This window comes from Tamandua tetradactyla, chromosome 16 (assembly GCF_023851605.1).
Source record: "Tamandua tetradactyla isolate mTamTet1 chromosome 16, mTamTet1.pri, whole genome shotgun sequence".
In the NCBI taxonomy this organism is placed as follows: domain Eukaryota; kingdom Metazoa; phylum Chordata; class Mammalia; order Pilosa; family Myrmecophagidae; genus Tamandua; species Tamandua tetradactyla.
This window is the reverse complement of record NC_135342.1, coordinates 83,637,388-83,658,637: the sequence shown is the minus strand read 5'-3', so window position 1 is coordinate 83,658,637 and position 21,250 is coordinate 83,637,388. Positions and strand designations below refer to the sequence as shown.

The following is a 21,250-nucleotide window of genomic DNA, read 5'->3' as shown; positions in this document are numbered from 1 at the left end:
GGCCTGTCTCTGCATCCAGGGAGAGAAGACGAAGATGGTCGTGTGCCGCTCACCCAAAGTGGCCCCCCAAATGTTCCCGGCACATGACACGTGAGTCCCAGAACCACAAGGCAGTGCCTCGAGTCCTGCCTGGTCTTTCCATCTGTCTTGGCGCTGCTTGAGCACAGCACTGAAGGTACACGTCAGCTCATGGCAGGCTCTGAAATACTTGTTGAATGAATAAACGGTTCATCTTCCCAGCTGAGAAAGACCCTGCCTTCTGCAGGCTGGAATTCATTACTTAAAACACATTATGCAACATGATGACAGCCTTACGGGGGGGAAAAAGTCTCAGCAAGACTGTTTTGACGCCCCCTCTTTCTAGGGGATCATGAGGTTTTTGATGTACTGATCAAAGGAAAGAAAGGGGTGGTTTTGATGGCACTGGAGTCTTGCCTCAGGCCTCAGGTTCTCCTCCCCTTTGAGGTTTGTGGGTGACACAGAACTACAGCTGCTGGACGGCAGGACAGAGCAGGGTGCTGTGACACGGACTTGGGGCCCGCAGTCTAGTGCTGAGGACACTGGCGGCTGGGCTCGGCCACAGGATTTCTAGTAGCACAATTAAAAAGGAAAGAGAAACAGATGACGTGAATTTTAACATTTTTTAATGCAATATATCCAAAATATTATCACTTCAACATATAATATATGCAAAAATCCAAACAGTTTACATGCTGTTTTTCGTGCTCAGTCCTTGAAATACAGCGTGTCTTAGATATTTTTAGCATATCCCAATTTTTTTTTTTTTTTTTTTTTACATGGGCAGGCACCAGGAATCGAACCCGGGTCCTCGGGCATGGCAGGCAAGCACTCTTACCTGCTGAGCCACGGTGGCCTGCCCCATATCCTGTTTTTGACTAGCTGCCTTTCCAGTCTTCCACAGTTACCTGGGCCGGGGGCCACCTTTGGAACAGCGCAGGTCCAGAATGGCCCCATGCCTCACCCAGTTAGTCCTTGCTCAGCTGAGCTGCTCAAATATCTGTTCCTCAGGGAAACCCTTTTCAGGTGGCCCCTGGCTCCCAACTCCCTGTCCTTTTTCAAACCAGGGTCCTTCCGTGGGTGTCCGATGACTGTGTCTCCCCTGCCAGAGAGCAATCCGACGGCCTCTGACGGCAGAGGCTCGACAGTTCTCTTTCCTGTTGGGCTCCTGGTGCCCAGGACAGTGCCTGGTCCTACTGGACGCTCAGTAAACGTTTGTTGAATTAATGCATTAAACGGCTTAGTTCTTTCTCTCAACTCTGCATTTCTTTTCTCTATCATATAGTTTTTACTTAATGGTTCTGCTTCTGTGGAACTTCCTATTTTCAATTTCCAAGGCAAACTGCCTCCTTGTATTTCCAACTTCAAATTTCCTAGAGAGAATATTTGATTGGCTTAGGTTAGTATTTTTCAAAATTTCCCAAATCCTAGTCCCCTCCCACCAAGACTGACTCAGTAGGTCAAGGTAGGGTCTAGGCTTCTTAATTTTACCAGATAATTCTCACAATGAGGTAAACACAGGAACGCTGGTTTGGCTTACCTTTCCAAGGCTGCTTATCAGGCCATGGGTTAGCTGTTGCCAGGGTCTCACCCCTTGTTTTGGTTTGCTAAAGCTGTTGAAATGCAATATACAAGAAATAGATTTGCTTTAAAAGAAAAAAAAACACATTTTTTATTGTGAAATATAACATATATACAAGGAAAAGAAAGAAAAAGCAATAATTTTCAAAGTACACTTCCACAAGTAGTTATGGAAGAGATTTCAGAGTCTGTTATGGGTTACTATTCCACTATTTCCGGGTTTTCCTTCTAGCTGTTCCAAAAAGCTGGAAGTCAGAAAAAAATATCAGTATAGTGATCCAGCAGTCATACTAATTTGTTGAATCCTATTTTCTCTGTTATAACTCCTCCTTCTTTAATCCTTCTCCCATTCTATGGGGATCTTTAGGCAATGCTTATTCAGGCTTTTTGATGTTGAGAAGGGGTGTAGATGCCGAAGTGAATTGGCTTTTAGAAAGGGGATTTATTAAATTACAAATTTACAGTTCTAAGGCTAAGAAAACGTCCAAAATAAGGCATCAACAAGAACATAACTTCACTCAAGAAAGGCCGCTCACATCTGGGGTTTCCCTGTCATGTGGGAAGGCACATTGTGAAGTCTGCTGGCCCTTCTCTCCTGGATTGGTTTCCAAGATGGCTCTCTCAGCTCCTGTGGTCCTTTTTTTAGCTTCTAGGGGTTCCAGATTTCATTTTTCAGCTTAGCACCACCCAGGGGCATTTTCTGTCTCCAAGCTTCCTTTACTTGGTTTCATTGCTCTGCTCTGTGTGGGCTCTGAGTTCCCTGTTTTCTGCCTTTTATTTGCTTTATAGAAGACTCCAGTTAAAGGATTAACTGAATTGGGCGGGTCATGTCTCCATGGAAACAACCTAATCAAAAGGTCCCACCCGCAACAGGTCTACTCCCACAAGATAGGATTAGAAGAACATGGCTTTTCTGGGGAACATAACAGCTTCGAACCAGCACCCCCTCATCCAATGAAGTTATCTGGGTGGGAAGGAACAACAAAATCTGGCTGCCTCCAGGAGGTTAAAAGACTGTTGTTTATAGTTAGGAACACTTTTTTGTTTTTAAATTAATAAACCTGTTGAATGAGATTTATGCTTCAGATGAAAGATGGTAAATATAAAACTAATACTTCCACAGAGCTTCCAGCTGCCATAACCTGTTCTAAACATTTCAAATATTCCTCATTTAATTTTCCTGATGACCCTCCAGTTTCCCCAAAATAGAAACTGAATTTGTAACTGGTTCATTAAATGCCAGGGACAGCAGCAGGGCTGGGATTTGAACCCGGGCAGCATACCGACAGACGCTTGTCCAGGTCACATTACTTACTCTCCTCTGCTGCCTAAGTGGGAACTGGGGCCGCAGGGTACTGTTCTCGCTGGAACTGTGATTCCATGATTTCATAGTTTGAACCCCATAAGTACATTGCTTGCCAGTTTTCAGTAAACTGGAAAAATCAAAGGATCATTTTACTCATCCAGCTTTTCTGATTTAGCTCTTCTGGACAAACATACATATGTATTTAAAACAGAACCCAGATGTACCACCAACTTGATTGTTTAATTTGTTTTTGTATGCTGCGTGGTGGGGTCACAGTTCCTTCTTTTTCCACGTGAATTTCCCCTTATTGCAGCACCATTTGTTGAATTTTCGTTTGCTTGGGGTTTTGGCTTTTTTTTGGGGGGGGGGGGGAGTACATGGGGGTGGGGCGGGTCTCCCGCATGTCAGGGGAGAATTCTACCACTGAACTACTCCTTGCACCCCCACTTGATCATTTTATCTCGAGTTTGAAAACACAATAAATAATGCCAAGTCCCCATCTAACAATTTCACATTTTGCATTCCTAAAAGTGAAATGAAAGACCATCTGTTTCCCCTCTGGCATAAATTGTAGGCTTGATTCACCAAGGTGATTCTCCGTTCATTTATATTTGATAAGCAACGAGCCCGCCTCCTGGACAGGTTTTAGCCGTGGGAAGCGCCCTGGAAGGCCACGAGGTGCTGCAGACGCGAGCACAGCAGCCTCGAGGGGCGCTGCCCGGCGACGCCGAGGCCCACGCGCACCGCTCCACCCGACCACGTCCTGGGCTGCCCAGCGGAGAAAGCAACGCTTGGCGGGGTTAGGCAGTCACCCAGACGGTCCCGACAGCCAGGGAGGGCCGGACAAGGGCTTTCCGGGCCTCAGCCGCCAAGGGCAGCGCTCCCGGCTGGGGGCGGCCCCGAGGCCAGAGCCCTCAGGCTGTCCCCGGAGAGGCGCAGAGGAGAGACCTGCCCCCGCGAGGCGACCTTCGCCGGCCTGGGCCCGCGCCCGAAGACGTCGCCCAAGCACTGGGTGGGCAGCGCTGACGAGAGCCGCGTGTGCCGCACGCAGTCCAGGTCTTAGAGGAGGGCGGCGGCGAGTGGGGACTGCAGCGCCGACACTTCCTCCTCCAGGTCCCCTCACCAGACTTTGTTTCTTTTCCAGTCTCCTCTCCGCTTCCGGCACTTGAGGAGGCCAATCGTCATCGCCCAGAAGGAAAGACCCCCCCCCTCGGTCGTGCAGACAGCCAATCCAGTTGCTGGCTTCTTCCTCGCCCCGGGCATCCCCACGCACGGTCCCGACCAATCACTACCGGGACGTCCGCGCAGCCCCGCCTCAGGCGGGTCACAGGAGCTGCCAATCTCCGCCTTGCCCCTTCAGCCCCGCGAGCGCACTTCCTCCCCGACGCCGTGACGTGCGCGGCGCCGGGTGCTCGGCCGGGACGGACCAATGGCGGTGACGGACACGGCGGGCCAATGGGCGGGAGCGTCTCAAGCGCCGGGCGCCCGCCGCCGCCGCCGCCGCCGCCGCCGCCGGGTCCTGAAGCCAGAGGCCGCCTGGAGTGGGTGCGCGATGGAGCAAGGGCCCCAGCCGGGGAGGCGCCGCCGCCGGGCCCGCGGCCAGACGCCCCCGCAGTAGCGCGGCGCCCCCGGCCCCCGCCCCGGGCCGCCCCCGGGCTCGCCTCCCGCCGCGGCCGCGCAGCGTCGGCCGGCGCTCGGAGTCCGCGCCGCCGCCTTCCCGCTCGGGCCGCACGGCCGGAGCCGCGGCCCGGGGTGCATGGCCGCACCCGCGCCCCGCCGCTGAGCCCGCCAGCCGGAGCCGCAGCAGCAGCAGCAGCCGGTAAGGGGCGCGCGCCGGCGGGGCGGGGGGCGGGCGGCCGAGGCCTTCGCGGGCGGGCGGAGCGGCGCCGGCGGCCTGCGGGGCGGGCCCGGGGCGCGGGCGGGGGCGGGGCGCGGCGGGGACCCCGGGCCGGGAGGGCGCGCGGCCCGCGCTGCCGCGGCTGCGGCCCTGTTGCCGTCCGAGCGGGCCGGGCCGGGCCTGGGCTCGAGGCGGGCGGGGGCCGGGGCTGCCTGCGGGGCGGGGGCGGCCCGGGGCCTCCGGGAACAATGTGAGGCGCCGCCTGAGATGCTGATTTCCGTTCCCCGGTTCGGCCCGCCGGGCGGGGCGGCGCCGTGTGCGCGAGCGCGCGTGGTGGGCCTCGCGCGGCGGCTCGCCGAGCGCCCGTGGGGCCCGAGCGGCGGCCCCCGCGGCCCGCCTGTTTCTGGAAAGCTCGCCGTCCACGGCCACCCCTGAGGACTTCGGAAGAGGCTCGGAACGGTTACGCCGGCCGGAGTGGGCCCTGCGCCCCCAGAGCGCCTCCTTTCCGCTGTGGAGCGCGGTTGGCCTAGGCTTCGTGGCCACAGAATGGTTTCCCGACCGCTTGCGAGAGCGGGGTGGCTTGCCCGTCCCTGTGCAGTGAAGTCAGGCCTCGGCTCTCTTGTCCAGAGGTCTGGGGAGAGTTTTCTGCAGTGCTTTGCGCGGTCGCCCCAGCGGTCCTCTCTCACTCGGGGATGAAAGTGGGTCTGGTTGCTCATCTGCATAACCTGCAGCTTTTTGGTTCCTTGGAGGATAATGAGACGATGTACGACGAGGTCACGAATGGAAAAGTGCCGTCGAGGCAACGAGGGGTTTGGAGCGCGCACACCCCGTCAGTGGCATAGCTGGGAGACCTGTTTATTTGGTGCCTTTGGAACTCTGATTTCTCTTAGAAACGTTGGCCCTTCGATGGACCTCGAGTTCTGTTTGTGTCTTTCGAGAATGATTGCACAATTACTCTGATATTACTTTGCAACTGTAGTTTAAAAACAGAAGGAAAAACATCTTGCTCAACGTAGATTGGGAACCTCGCGGGGACCTCCGTGCGGCTGGTGTTTCCTCCCCCTCCATTCAGCTGTCGCCCGGCACTTAGGCGCAGGATCCCCTCGGATAGGCCTTTCTGAGTGCACGGGACGGCAGGAAACAAAGACCAAGCTGCTGTGGCATTTTTCTGTGCTTTGGGCCTGTTGAATTAGTGGAGTGAAAAGGTACTCCAAAAAATATTGCTAAATTTGACCCAAACCTGAAACTTTCTGAAGTTTGCATTCCTCTCTCGCAGCGGTGGCCGCTGTCAGTCTCTTTTGCTGGCCCGCTTGTGCCGGGCAGCGCGGCTCCTCCCGTGGCCCTGAGGCTGCTGGGGACCGGCCGTCACCACGCTGCCCTGGCCGCGGCGCCGAGACCCCCGGCACGAACTCCGCACAGATGCAGCTAAGGAGGCGGTGCTGCTTGCATCGTGACTATTTCTGGAGAAGCGTTGTGTGCCCTGGGTTTTTAAGGCAGATTTGAGATAGTAAGGTTGTGTTTCCTTAGATTCTAGAGGAGAGCACTTTGCATATGGGCATCGAGCCCGCCGTCAGTTAACTTAATTAGGGAGTGTCAGTAAATGCTGGTTCTGAGAATAATCAGCATTTGTTGCCAAAATAAGTGTTTTGATCCGTCCATTATCCTGTATAAGTCTCTTTCCCTTCTCAAATTGTAAGTGTAATGGATGAGCCACTTAATAGTAAGATACTTGGTAGTTAATCGGTGAAAATGGCTATGTATTGCTTGTCTGATCACACAGTGTCAGTTTATTATTGCAGTTTAGCCAGTGCTGTGTGGGGTTGAAGAGGTAGTTGGCCTCTTTAATATCTTTTTTACAAAAATGGAATGCACTCTAATAACTAGAAATAATTTCTCTATGTGTTCTCTTAATTTGAATTTTAAATGTAATTTCTGTGCAATTCAACTTTTTCAGTTTTATCTTCAATCTCTGTAAAAAGTGCCATCAGTCCTCAGCTTCTGGAATTCAGGTAGTGAGAGAGAATGGAGCTGAGAAAGTGTTCTGAGCTTAGGATGTGACCCTTTTAATGATGACATTGTTAGTTCTGATCTGGATGTTTCTATCACTAAGTGTTTTATTTTGGTTTGGTGAATCTCATTCATGGCATCTTTTAAGTTATATTCAGACTTGGCAGTGCTCTGAAATATCTGTTGTTATTATGTCCCTTTCTTAACTCTGTTCCTTTTAATATTTAACATGTTCTTTGTGGTTCACCTTTGGACCAAATAGTATGTTATATATGTGGTAGAAACACAAATGTTATTTTTATGATAAAGTCCAAAATAATTACTGGGACCTAATGCTGGTTGACCTTGTGTGACCCATTGCCCTCCCATCCCCCATCCTTGTTCATTCTCCCGCTTCACTCCTTACCCTCTGGCAATGTTGGCCTTTCGTTTCATAGGCTGGGCTGGGCGCCTTCTGTCCTGGCCTTGACTGCACCGATCCAGGGTCCTGTTGAGTGCTGAGTGGCCATCTGTTGCCCCCCCCCCCCAACCACAGTCGCCCCAGCCCCGAGATAACCTTTGGGTCTTGTGAAGTACTCCTTCCTCATGGGGAGCCGTAGTCACCTCCCCAAGAGAAGGTGGCCCACACCTTGTGACATCAGCACAGGCCTAACAGCGTGTCAGCCGTGCAGGGCTTGGGTTAATTTCTGTCCTCCATGATGAAAGGGCTGTCCATTTAATTAGGTCGGGGCCCAGGGCCCAGGGAGGACGCCGTGGTCATAGAAACTGCTCAAGAGATGTCTGTTGAAGGAAAGACGTTTTGTAGGTTATGTAATCTCCTGCTCTGTAAACTTCAGATGACTTGATCAGGATGTTGCTGTGCTTAGATAAGTCTTCCATTATGTGTCTGAGTAATTTTGAAAGGGGAAACAGGATCATGAACTTCCATTTACTTGATTGACTAGAAATTGTGCTATGTGAGCTTCAGCCATTTCCCCACTTTCTTCATTACAAGTTTGCCTTTATTATTTAGGTAAAGGAGTGGGATCTAGCTTTTGAAATTGGGGCAGAACAAGAGGTAAAGAAAAATAATTAAATGGAAAGGTTGTCTTTATTTTGTAATAGTAGGTAGGATTTGTGAAGCTTTATTGTTTAAGCTATTTTTGGGGGGCAGCAGAAAGTGAGGGATGGGACTTGCTTGGTTGGGTTGGAAACATTTAAAGACACTATTCTAGGTCTAAAAAAATCCCACAGTTCTAACTCTGGTTCTGTGAATAGTTAAGTGGATTTTCAATGTGAAAGTAAAAGAAGTCTGTCTTCTTAAAAATATGTATGTATTTTATTTTAAAAAATATATATACAAAAAGGTAATACATTTCAAAGTACACCACAACGGTTAAAAAACAGATTTCAGAGTTTGGTGTGGGTTTACAGTTCCACAATTTTGGGTTGTTCCTTCTAGCTCCTCCAAGGCACTGGAGACCAAAAGAAATATCAATATGATTCAGCAGTCATACTCATTCGTTAAATCCTGTCTTTTTCTAACTGCACCTTTTCCTTTGATCCTCCTCCCAATCTCTCTGAGTCTATCTTATTTGTTGTGGTTAAGATTTTTCAGGAGCTGAAAGTACTGAATAGCCTTTTGATGGGACAAGGTAACCCCCTGTGGCCGCCCTTGGATTTCCTCTGCCCTCTGTAAGGCCGAGCTGGAAGCCGCATCCCAGTACTGGGTGCACACACAGACGCTGCTGCGCGGTGTGGCCTCGCCGGCTGCTCTGGGCGGACCTGGGCTCCCCATCCAGCCCTCGCTTCTGCATGGTGAATTATTATCCTGAAAATCTGTCCGCACTCCTCTCCACTTGGAAAGAAGCCAATGTGTACCTGTTCGTTATTTGAAAATCTTTGTCCCTTTCTCAACACAAAACGTTTTCAATCACTTAGCGCACAGTTTTTGTTGTCATGGTTAAAAGTAAAATTCATAAAACTTCCCCTCCCATGCTTGTTTAACTCTTTTAAAAAATGGGACTTTTAAGAATGGCTGAAGTTGAAATTGAATTTGTAAATGCTTAAAATTAACTTTGTTATATACAAATATTTTCATCCAAAATGTAGCAAGTAGATCTTTTTTCTCACCTCATCAATAGTGGGTATCGCTTTCTCCTCTCCTCCCTGAGGCATCTGCTTGGAGACTGTGGCCGGGAGGACCTGGCTCTTCGCAGGGACTGCAAGGAGCACAGAGCCTGGTCCTCAAGGCGGCGGCTGAAGTTTGGATAGCTCTTTTTCCAGTTGTATCTAGCAAAACAAACACAGCGACTTTCCCTTTATTCTGGGTGATAATGTAAACTTGTGGTCCTTATGGTTATTTATACCTTTCGAACTTACCAAAAATGGGAAGGTTGAGAGAAGCAGTGAGGGACTTTGTTACTCTTTGAAATTAGGTCTTGTTAATGTGCAGCACCCTTCTAAATGTGGTTTTACATCCTGCAAAACAGGAAATAAAAATAAAAAAACAAAAAACAATCCAAACTTACACTTTTGAAAGAATAAACTTTTTTTTAATTACTAAAATGTCTGGATAATTTAATGATGTGGGAAAACAAACCGTTGCTATTTTGGATGCTTACAAAGAAGAAAATACAGTTTTTAAGATTCTGAAAAATATCAAGAATTTTCATTTCAAGAAATTTTTGGACTTTGTGAAATCTTTTCTTTGCTAGAGTTGTACGTTTTGCTCCTAGGATATTTAAATTATCTACATAGATATTTTATTATTTCAAGAGTAGTCCATTTGAAATTTAGTTTTGAGTTTAATATATTAGCTGTACTATATACACTTACTTATAGGAAAATCTTCCCTGTAAAAAAATATGTTCTCTGTCTTCTTAGTATGAAACCTAGAAAAGTGATGCATGCTTTCATTCATTGTTTAAATAATTTTCATCAGATGTAACCGTAATGAGATATATATGTGAACTTTCTATTTGGTGAGGCGATTAGATCTGATTCTAGTAAATTTGGGTTCTCATTGGATGTCTGACTTTTCTTAAAAAAACAAACAAAAAAACAACCGTTGAAGTGGTAATGTCAGTCTTTGGGAAAAGGATATTTATGTAGGGACTAGTGTTTTGTAAAATTAGAGAGACAATATCTTATAATTTACCCTATAAGTTCTTTTTCTTCTCCTTGATAGTTCTTTTCCAGGTGCCCATTATTGGTCAGAGGGAATGGGGGTAGAAGGTGGATGGGTGGAGGGCAGGTAGGGAGGCGTAGTTCAGGGAGGCAGTGGAAGGTGGAAAGGAAAATATGTTTTCAGACTCTGGAGAAGTACTTGTGGTTTTTATATTTCAATGCCATCGCTAGGTGTATTCGTTTTCTATTGCTACTGTACTGTATTACTACAAAGTTAGTGTTTTAATTTAAATAATGCAGATGCATTATCTTCGGCTCTGTAGGTTAGAGGCCCCGCACCGATCTCACCAGCTGGAATCAAGGTGTTGGCAGGGCTGGCTCCTCTCAGAAGCTGCAGGGCAGGAGCGTGTCCTTGCCCCCTCTGGCTTCTAAAGGCCACCTGCATTTCCTGGCCAGTGGCCCCTTCCTCCAGGGTCAGAGCCGGCAGCGTGGCGTCTCTGCCTGATCTTCCTTAGCCACGTCTTCCTGAGGGTTCTGCCTCCCTCTGTTCCCTTTAAGGACCTTTGTGATTGCAGGGGATCCACCCGGAATGCTCTCCCTCCGTGTTGGCCAGTGACCCTCATTCCTCTTTGCCATTTAAAATAGTCACAGCCTCTGGGGCTTGGGGCATGGACATCCTTGGGGGACAGTTATTCTGCACTGTAGTGACAGTGCAACTGTGCAGGCTTCCTCTGGGAGTGAGTCTGTGCCGGTGGTCATTCAGTGTGGCGTGAGCCCGTGCTGATGGTCAGTCAGTGCGGAGTGAGCCTGTGCCGGTGGTCATTCAGTGTGGCGTGAGCCCATGCTGATGGTCAGTCAGTGCGGAGTGAGCCTGTGCCGGTGGTCATTCAGTGTGGCGTGAGCCCGTGTTGATGGTCAGTCAGTGCAGAGTGGCTTGTTGGGGTTACTGAACATGTGGTAGTTGGATTCCTGCACACATTTTTAAAAAACTATAAAAAAAATATTTTTATTGAGAAATCTTCACACGCATACAGTCCATACATGGTGTACCATCAGTGGCTGACATTATCACCACATAGCTATATGTATTCATCTCATTTTTAGGATATTTGTGTTGCTCCAGAAAAAGAAATAATAATAATAAAAAAACGCATGCATCCCATACTCCTTACCCTGCCCTTTCATTGACCACCAGTATTTCAGTCTACCCACTTTTTACCCTGTGTCTCCCTCCATTGTTTATTTTTTAATCATTGTTTTTTGATTCATGTGTCCAAACTCTGGATAAAAGGAGCATCAGACACAAGGTTTTCACAATTGCACAGTCACATTGTAAAAGCTATATCATTATACATTCGTCTTCAAGAATCAAGGCTACTGGAACACAGCTCAACAGTTTCAGGTACTTCTCTCCAGTCACCCCAATACACCTTAAACTAAAAAGGAATATCTATATAATGCAAAAGAGTAACCTCCAAGATAACCTCTCCATTCCATTTGAAATCACTTAGCCACTGAAGATTTTATGTCTCATTTCTCTCTCTCCCCTTTTGGGTGAGGTTTTCTCAATCCCTTGACGCCAGGTCACGACGACGACAAAGTGGGTTCGCTCGCCATGTAGCTTAGAGAGAGAGAGGCCACAGCTGAGCAACAAAAGAGGTCTTCTAGAAGTAACTCTTAGATATAATTGTAGGTAGCCTTAGCGTCTCTGTTACAGATACAAGTTTTATAAGAACAAGCCTCAAGATCAAGGGCTTAGACAATGAACTTGGGAGTTCCTAATGTTTGAGAGCAGATCAGGAATTTCCCAGGTGGGAAAGTTTAATACTTCTATATTTTTCTCCTGTCCCTCAAGGGACTTTGTCAATTCTTTTTAATTATCTGCTCAACATACTCTGGAATGTTTCCGTGTATTACATTAAACTAATACATGAAAGTATGCCAGACCTCGTTCCCAATTCTGGGTTCCGGGTGTTTAGGCTGTTTAACTGAACTGGCCAGACAGGTTGAATTAGATTGTGTGCTGTAGAAAATTTAGGTTTTGGACAAAATAAAACTTCTCCTCCTTTGGTCTCATACAGTAGGTGAAGTTCTAAAATACAGGCAATATAAAAAAAAAGATAAAAAAATAAAATAAAATACAGGCAATATCATCCTTTACCCTGTTTTCTGATTTACCCTAATCCCAACCAGATCAGCTTGGTTCTTATCTCTAATTGAAGCCTGATATCTTTTTCAGCTTCCTTAACAGTTGCTGAGTGTAGCAGTGCTGACTCTCAGACCTGTGGCGCTCCAGCTCTGAGTCTTAGGTGTCTGTCACACACGTACCCTAAGTTCCAGGAAAATGCAAGATTATGCCCGCATAGCACAGCGTCTCAGAATTTAGAATAAAAGCTCAGGGATAATTGTGACTGTTATAAGAGCTTACAGTTTAAGCACCAATTTTATAAATATTTTCTAAAAGAGACCGTATAATATTTGTCCTTTTGTTTGTGTCTTATTTTGTTCGACATGGTGTTCTCATGGTTGAGTCACCTCATTGCCTGCCTCATGGCTTTACTCCTTTCTGTACTGCTCAGTATCCGATCGTATGTATACACCAGGTGCCCTTCCACTCCTCAGTTGATGTCCCCTTTGGCCACCTCCATCCATTGCTGTGGTGAGCAGTGCTGCCTGAAACATCGCTGTGCACATGCCTACCTGAGCCCCTGCTCTCGGCTCTTTGTGTCCTCCGCAGGGGCTGCCCCATCAACACTGAGTAGGTATGCCTCTTGTCCTACATGTTCTCTAATGCTTGAATCTTTCTGTTGGTTTATTTGTTTTGAATCTGCAGATTTTGTTGAGATATATTCGTACATATGAATATGGTAACTGATGTTCTTTCGCTGTTCTGGGACCCGGTCACAGATAGCACAGTGCCCCGTGTTGAACTGCGTCTCTGGTCTCCATCTCTTGAGGTCACAGGTTCTCAGTCTCATCTCGCTTTTCTTCTTGGCCTTGGCAGTTGTGAGGGGTGCAGGCCTGCGGCAGCTCCCCATTTAACACAGTTGCAAAGCCCTCTAAAGCTGGCTTCTGGCGTCCTTGACTGCTGTTGCACGCGTGCCTGCCCTGTCGTGGGGGAGCGCCTGTGTGTGTGTTTCAACCAGAATGAGTTAATGTTTCAGGGAGGGTGTAAGGCTAGATGAACCTAGCATTCTCCCGGGTGTGCTCTGATCTGGCAGCAGATGCTGGCTGGCTGCCTGGGGTGAGCAGGCCCATGCTGGAGGAAGTGAGCGGGGCCTGTGCAGGCCTGCTCTGAGTGTCAGACGGGGGCCAGCACGGTGCTGGTGGATTTGCAAGAGAGAAGCCCTTTTGGCTCGAAATGGGGTGAGTGCTGGTTAAGCAGTGCTTTTTTTTTATTTTTATATATCTTCACACTCCATGCAGTCCATCCAAATAAACAATCAGTGACTCACAATATCATCACATAGTTGTGTTCATCACCAGGATAATTTTTTAGAACATTTGCACCACTCCAGAAAAATAAAAGGAAAATAAAAAACCCCATGAGTCCCATATTCATTCTCTCTCCCTCTCAGTGGCCACTAGTATTTTAGTCTACCCAATTTTTTCCACCACTTTTCCACCCCCCATTATTTATTTATTGTCTTTATTTTTTAACTTATTTGCCCATGCTCTGGATAAGGGGGGCATCAGCCACATGGTCACACTGTAAAAGTGCTATAGTTAAAACAGTTGTTTTCAAGAATCAAGGCACTGTAGTACATTTTAACAGTTTCAGGTCTTTTCTTCTAGCTATTCTAATACACTTGAGCAGTTCTTTTAAGAAGAGGTGATATGTTATGTGGCTAGTGCAGGTGAGGCCCTCTTAGAAGGAGGGATGGCCGGGGACAAAGCCTGGGAAGGGCAGGTGGAACTTGAGAGAGGCAACTAGACCTGTTTGGAGAGAGCCCGTGGAGGAAAGTGGTAGCTGATAAGGCTGAAAGCTGGATGGGAGTCTGGCTGAGCAGGGCTCTGCAGATCCTTCTTGAGCCTTTTTTGCAGCAGGAAATGTGTCAGTTTGACAGTGGGCCAGGTCCAAGGTGGAATGACCGGTGATGGCTTGGCTTCAGTGCTCCAAAGTCTGGAGCTGGACCCCCACCGTCCTGGGAAGCTATCAGGGAAGAGAGGGCTTCAGGAACACGGTGCGGAGACTGCACCTGGTCGCTGGGTGTGAAAGGAGGTGTGCTGCGGCCTTGCCTTCTTGTAGGGCTCGCCACCATCCTCTGCTTTGGGAAGAACTTTAGGTTTAAAAGGGTGAGCACTGGAAACAATCCCAGAAAGTAGGAATGCTGGGTTCTAGGGGAAAATGTAAAACGACAGAAGTGGCTGATGGGCTTTAAAGTTTATAGTAGAAGTTATATGTGAATTAAGTGAATGGCAGAAATAGCCCACCCCAGAAAAGTGCTGGGGAGCAGATGGTGTCTAATGGCACCCAGACCAGTGTCATTAGGGTGCACTCACCATGCACAGGGTTGGACAGTGGCTGCGTGGGCATGCCATGAAGGCCGACACCCGCTTACGTGAAAGAGGGGTTGTGTGGGTTCTGAGTGGGGGCACAGGGCACATGGGTTACGAGAGAAAAGGGCTTAGGGGTATGGGGCAGTGGGTGCGGTGCTGGCGCCTGCCCCGCTGTGGGTGGCCGCACAGCCTGCCTCTGCCCTCGGGGTGCGGTCCTATGGTGCAGACACCCGTGGCTGAGCAGTGATGGAAGGATGTCCAGCTCCAGCCATCTCCCAGGCCAAAGCCAGGAGAGCCTCGGGGTACCAACATGTGCAGGGGACCCTGCTGTGCCCAGGTAAGGACTCCTGGCCCTGGCCTTCAAGGAATTTCCATAAGACTACAAGCTGGGGCCCGTGGTTAGCAGATTTGGGTCCACAGCTGAGGGGACTGGATGTTGGGGACTAGAAAGGGGAGTGTAGAATAAGGAAAACGACCCTGTTATCTGCCCAAATGGATGGTAGAACCAACTTTTTTTTTTTTTTGTATTCCTTCTAGTTCAGAGTGTAGATTGTTTGATAATCAGTTAATTGGTAGAGAGATCAGTCTTAAAAGTTATGATTTTTATAAGGGCTGTGGTCTGAGAATCGAGTAATACCTGGAAGGAAATCTCTAATACCATGCAGGAAACATGGACTTCTCTAAGCCTGAGTGCCAGCAGGAGGTGGGCCTTGTCCTCAGCCGCTGGGCCTGCAGGGACCCACTAGGGTCTGGGACTGGGTGGTGCTTGGGCTTGTGCTGCTTCTCTTGGGTCCGGAGTTGCGTTGAGTTTAATCACAGTTGCAGAAATGCGCGGAGAGCACATCGTCCTGATTCAGACAGCCGGCCTTGCGCTGTGCAGCCTTAGCCCTCTTGAGGCTGGAGGGGCCCTCACATGTTCTCCTTGGGGGGCGGGGGGAAGCTGGCTGTGCTACATCCATGTCTTCATGTTTATTTTCGTGTGAACTGCCCGTGAGTCTTCTGAATGCCTTTGTTGCCACTCCCTCCTTAATGCTGGCGCCTGTGCCCCGCCTTGGCTGCCCTTGCCCTGTGGCCTACCTTGAGGTTCTCGGCTGGCAGACGGCCGCTGGCTGGGTGCTTCCTGGTTCTACCAGCTTGTCCTTTGCAGGTTTACTCAGGGATGCTTTTGAGGGCTGTGCCTCCATGAGTTAGGTCAAATAAAGTTAGGGTCAAGGGGCAGAGGAGTTTAAGATGTTCTCGCTGGGGCTCAAATCAGTTCCTCCTCAGCTGGGTCCAGGGTGGGAGCCCATCCCCCGTCTTCCCACCGGCCTGTGCCTGCGGGCTAGACAGGGCAACCTCTAAGGTGGCCGCCTGCCTGCCTGCGGGACTGCGGGCTAGACAGGGCAACCTCTAAGGTGGCGGCCTGCCTGCATGCGGGGCCTCTGAGGGGAGGCTGGAGGTTGGTGCTAGTCTGGGCAGTGGCCTGTTGTGCAGGTGTTTTTCCATCCATCTCTGTTTTCAGTGTTTTAAAATGAAAAAATCAAATCACACAACACGATGTACTTATGTATGTATAATGCAAGATATACACAAGATATGTCTGTGTGTCCTTCTTTTCTCCTTGGTATTACAGAATATTATTGTAGAAAAAGTTTAAAAGATATTCAGTAAGTGAAAATGAATTCTGATTTCCTGGATCCCTGGGCTTTTTCAGAACCTCAGCAGCCCTTGGGGACCCTCCCCACACTTGTTGCTGACCAAGGGTGACTTGCCTAGGGGTGCTCAGCTAGGTGGGTGAGGGGCTGGACACAGAAACTCGCTTCCTGAGCAACAGCAGCGGAAACTTTTTCAGCTTTGCTTGTAAATGTGTGTCACTGGTGGTTCAGTTTGCTGGATGGCCACTTTTTTACTCCTGAAAAAGACAATTCTTTTTGTCATCTCAAGTTTAGAGTTGATAGACTGTTACTAAAGTGAAGCTCAGTTCACCCAGTTTCTTTTTTTCAGAAAGAAATAAATGCTCAGTTTGGTTTGGAAGCTGGGGTGTAATTCAGAGAATTAGACTCTAGGTAGTTGATGCTGTCTGCTCTCAGTTCGATGAATAGATTCTTGAGTCTCTGCTCTCTGCACCTTGGGGGCCCTGGTAGCCTGAGTCCAGGGGTTAGGGCATGCTGTGGTTTTAGGGTCCCTCTAATGGGCCTGTTGCTCAAATGTTAGCAGAGCTGATTAAATAGTGAGTTACTGTTCCATTGTGGAGCTTCGGTTCATTCCAGGTATTCGTGAATTTATACTAATATTGTGTTAACATGTTATTAGTGTTTTTCTCTGTTCCTTGTTTTGTGGTGCTTTCTGTAATAAGATTGGTATGCTCACAAGGTTTAGCTAATACCTAACTCATTCCTTATTCCTGGAGTGCTGTTCTTTACCAGGGAATGGCCAGGCCTTCCCTGTGCCCAGTGCTTCCCCCGAGTCCTGCCAGTTTATTCCCTAGCCCCACCCCTGCTGCTGGAGCACTGGTGCATCTGCATGTGCCTTTTGATTTACAAGGTAATTTAAAAGGCAAAAATTTGCATATAGTCTGCAGACTGAATTTACACGCAAGTAAATACTGAGTGCTGATGTACCTAGAGAAGTATATTCTATTTTAAATAGCCCTCAGTTTTGTTGGAAGTTATTTCTGGGCAGTGAGGTATTCTTTATATCTGGCCACGTCTGTTTTACACGGCAGGCAAACCCTGTCTAGTAACTACTCTTCTGCTGGTCATAGCGTCTCTCGGAGGACATCATCGGTCTGCAGAGATGGTCAGGGGAGGAGGGTGGGCAGGGCACAGTGACTGCTCGCTGTGGACCCTGCTCTCGGCTGCAGCTTCTGATGGCCTCAGTGGCCTCTGCAGTCTGGCTTTCCAGAATATCTCCTCCCTGAGAAATGGAATAGTAGGGACTGCGTCCCATTCAGATACCCTTCTTTGGTGTTAGCAGTATGGAAAGAAGGGATTTCCCCTGAGTGTCAGGAATCTCTGTGAGAAGGCCTGACGAGAAGTGTCCTAGGAAGCGGCTCTGATGCTGAGCTCTGGGCTGCGGGCAGCCTCATGCTGCTTCCACGACCATGAAAGAGCCACAGTGGAAGTGGGCTCCCACGCCACCTCGGTGTCTTATGCTGGTCACTTGTCCAGGTCGCACCGTGGGGCTAGGAGGTCAGTGGGGTTTATGTCTTTGAGAACTTGGTGGGCCATGTGAGCTACTTAAACAAAAAGCGAGTGTAGGACACACACAGGGCAGTTATTAAAAATACAGTAGAGAAGATTTTCGCATGTTTTGATCTTTCTCACCAATATATTTAGAGTAGAATGTTTGAATTATATAGATTTCAGTGATTTTACATGAAGAAACCATGTAAAAAGCAGTTTGTTTTTTATTTATCTTCCAGTTTCTGTCTGTCCTTTTTTCCATTGTTATAGTTAGATGTAGTGATATTCACAGTTGCAGACCTCTTGGCCGCTAAAGACTAGGAGACAGTTGCCCCGGGCCCTGGCTGGAGCACCCAGTCCAGGCAGACCCAGGGAGGGTCATGGCTGCCTCCTCTTGGACGTGGAGCCCCCTGCCCGGCAGAGGCGCGAATCATTGTCAGGGTAGTGCGGCTAACAGATAGGTAGTAATGAACGATATTGAAAGTTAAAACACAAAGTCACTTTATTTAAGCATTTCCCATGTTAAGCCATTTCTTTCTTTTATTTTTTTTTTTGAGGCCATAGTAAATTGAAATCGAAAGAACACTTAGAAAGCAACAAATATTAGATCTAAAATTTACCATTTAAAATTTACCATTTATATTTACTATTTCTAAAACTATTTTACTGTGACTTATTTTTTTGCAGGGTCAAGAGGAATTAAATTTCTTTTAGAAACTTTTTTTATTGTATAACATATATACAAAGCAAAGAAGGGAAAAAACAATGATTTTCAGAACACTCTTCAGCACGTAGTTACAGAACAGATCCCGAAGTTTGTCCTGGGCAACCATTCCACCATCTCAGATTTTTCCTTCTAGCTGCTCCAAAACACTGGCAGCTGGAAGGACTATTAATACAGTGGTTCAGCAGCCATACTCGTTTGTTAGATCCCATTCTCTCTGTTATAACTGCTCCTTCTCCTTTAATCCTCCCCATCTATGGAGATCTTTGGACAATTCCTGTTGAGAAGGGGTGCCATACTGAAGGATAGGGGATGCAATTAATTGATAATCTTGGACAGGCTGGTCCCTCTGAATTTCAGGATTTATCTGAGCTAGGAATCCTCTGGGAATTATAGGTTCCAGTAAGGCAATCTAAGTGCATGAAATCTTTGTAGGGTCTCAGTTCAAGCCCCAGTTGTTCTTAAGAGTCAACAGGAGTGATGTTGGTTAGGGTTTTGCAAACCATGACAGTTAACACTTAGATCGTGTGTTACAGAAAATTTGGGTTCTGGACACAAACCTCTCTGCCTCTGATCTCATACAGTAGGTGAAGGTCTGGAGTACACACACTATCCTCTTTACCCTACTTTCTAATTTACCTTAGTCCCAGCAGATCGGCTTTGTTTTAAACTCTAACCGAGGCTTGATCTCTTTCTCGATTACTTTAATTGTTTATTTCTGGGTCTTGGGTGTCACAGAGCTACTCAGAGTTCCAGGGGAATATCAGCTGGTATGCAGCTCAGGGTTTCAAAATCCAGAAATACATCCGCAGCTTCACACTCAACGTGGCTGCTGTAAGTGTCCACAATCTAGGCTCCCATTTTCTTGTAAGTATTTTCTGAGAGAGACCTTAGCATATTTGTCCTTTTGTTTCTGGCTTATTTTGCACAACGCGTTGTCCCCAGGGTTTATTCAGTGTGTTGTGTGCCTCTCAAAGTCCCTCCTTTTTTGTAGTGGCACCAAATTCCATTATCTAAATGTATCACTGTTCGCGTTGTGCTCCTCAGTTATTGTAGCCTACTTGGCACTGTACATCCCCTTTCAATCATATTCACTTTCCATATGACAGTGTTACTTATAAACCTACTAATTAATATTCATCACTTCTGTCTGCTCCTTGCTTTTAGATTCAACCTCTTTGGGTAGCCTTTCCTCTGTCTCTAAGCTTTTGTGTATTTCCAGGTCTGCTGTATTCCAAAGTGTAACCTGAGATGACCTTTACCAGAGTCATAGTAACAGAATCATACAGTATCTGTCCTTTTGTGACTGACTTATTTCACTCAGCATTATGTCCTCAAGGCTCATCCACGTTGTCATGTTTCGTGACATTGTTTTGTCTTAATTGCTGCATAATATTAAATAGTTTGTATATACCACATTTTGTTTATGCATTCGTCTGTTGATAGGCATTTGGATTGTTTTCATCTCTTTTTTGTGGTAGTGCCACTATGAACTTTAGTGTGTAAATGTCTGTACATGTCACTGCCCTCAGCTCTTCTGGGTATATACGGAGTATTGGTGTTGCTGGGTCATAGGGCAACTCAATATTTAGTTTTCTGAGGGAGTACCAAACTGTCTTCCACAAGAGCTTACCATTATACATTCCCACCAACAGTGAATAAGTGTTCCTGTTTCCCCATATCCTCTCCAACATTTGTAGTTTTCTGTTTGTTTAATAGTGGCCATTCTTACCCGTGTGATGTAATATCTCATTGTCTTAATTTACATTTCCCTTATAGCTAATGAAAATGAGCATCTCTTCATGTGCTTTTTAGCCGTCTGATTTTGCTCTTCAGAAAAGTGTTCATATCCTCTGCCCATTTTATAGAGTTGTTTGTTCTTTTGTTGTTGAGCTGTATAATTTCTTTATGTACACAGTATATCAAGCCTTTAGCTGATATGTGGTCTCCAAATATTTTTTCCCATTGAGTTGGCTGCCTCTTCACCTTTTTAACAAAGGTCTTTTTGTGGCACAGAAGCCCTTGTTTTTAAGGAGTTCCCATTTGTCTATTTTTTTCTTTCCATTGCTTGTGCTTTAGGTCTAGGTCTCTTATTAATAAATCTTGAAGATGTTTCCCTACATTTTTGTCTAGACGTCTTATGGTACTGGCTCTTACATTTAGGTTTTTAATCCATTTTGAATTATTTTTTTGTGTAGAGTGTAAAATAGGGGTCCTCATTCATTCTTTAGGCTATTGGTATCCAATTCTCCCATGCTCATTTATTGAAAAGACTATTCTGTCCCAGTTCAATAGATTTGGGGGCCTTATTGAAGATCTAATATCTTATAAATTTGATGGTCTGTTTCTGCGCTCTTGATTGTATTCCATTGTTTGATCCTTCTATCTTTGTGCCAGTACCATGCTGTTTTGACCACTATGGCTTTATAATAAGCTTTAAAGTCAGGAAATGTTGGTCCTCCCACTTCGCTTTTCTTTTGTAGGACACTTGTAACTATTTGTGGTCTCTTTCCCTTGCAGATAAATTTGATAACTAGCTTTTCCAAGTCTTCAAAGTAGTTTGTTGGGATTTTTTAATGCTATTACATTGAATCTGTAGATCAGTTTGGGAAGGATTGACATCTTAATGATATTCAGCCTCCCCATTTGTGGTCAAGGAATATGTTTTCACGTATTTAAGTCATTTTATATTTCTTTTAGCAATTTTTAAATAATTTTCTATGTATAAATTCTTAATGTCCCTGGTTAGGCTTATTCCAAGATAACCTGATTCTTTCAGTTGCTATTTTGAGTGGAACTTCTCCCTTAATTGTTTCCTGAGGTAGGTCATTGCTTGTGTAGAGAAACATTGCTGATTTTTATACATTAATCTTGTATTCTGCCGCTTTGCTGAATTTATTAGTTCAGGTAGCTTTGCCATAGATTTCTCAGGGTTTTCAAAGTATGGGATCATGCCATCTGCAAATAATGAAAGTTTTATTTCTTCCTTTCCTATTTGGATGCCT

General features: G+C 46.8%; 1 protein-coding gene across 4 annotated transcripts in view; it reads left to right on the top strand.

Moving 5' to 3' along the window:
• The first annotated feature begins 4,642 nt into the window (after positions 1 to 4,642).
• The window catches only part of ANKRD11 (ankyrin repeat domain containing 11), a 236,433-nt gene continuing 219,825 nt past the window's right edge, over positions 4,643 to 21,250 (top strand). The window contains exon 1 of one of the 4 annotated variants that reach the window (XM_077133305.1): positions 4,643 to 4,724. The gene's annotated coding sequence lies outside the window, so the exon portion shown is untranslated. Of the gene's footprint in view, positions 4,725 to 5,126; positions 5,948 to 21,250 lie in introns of those variants that run through there. The other 3 variants (XM_077133297.1, XM_077133299.1, XM_077133309.1) reach the window with 3 other exon arrangements.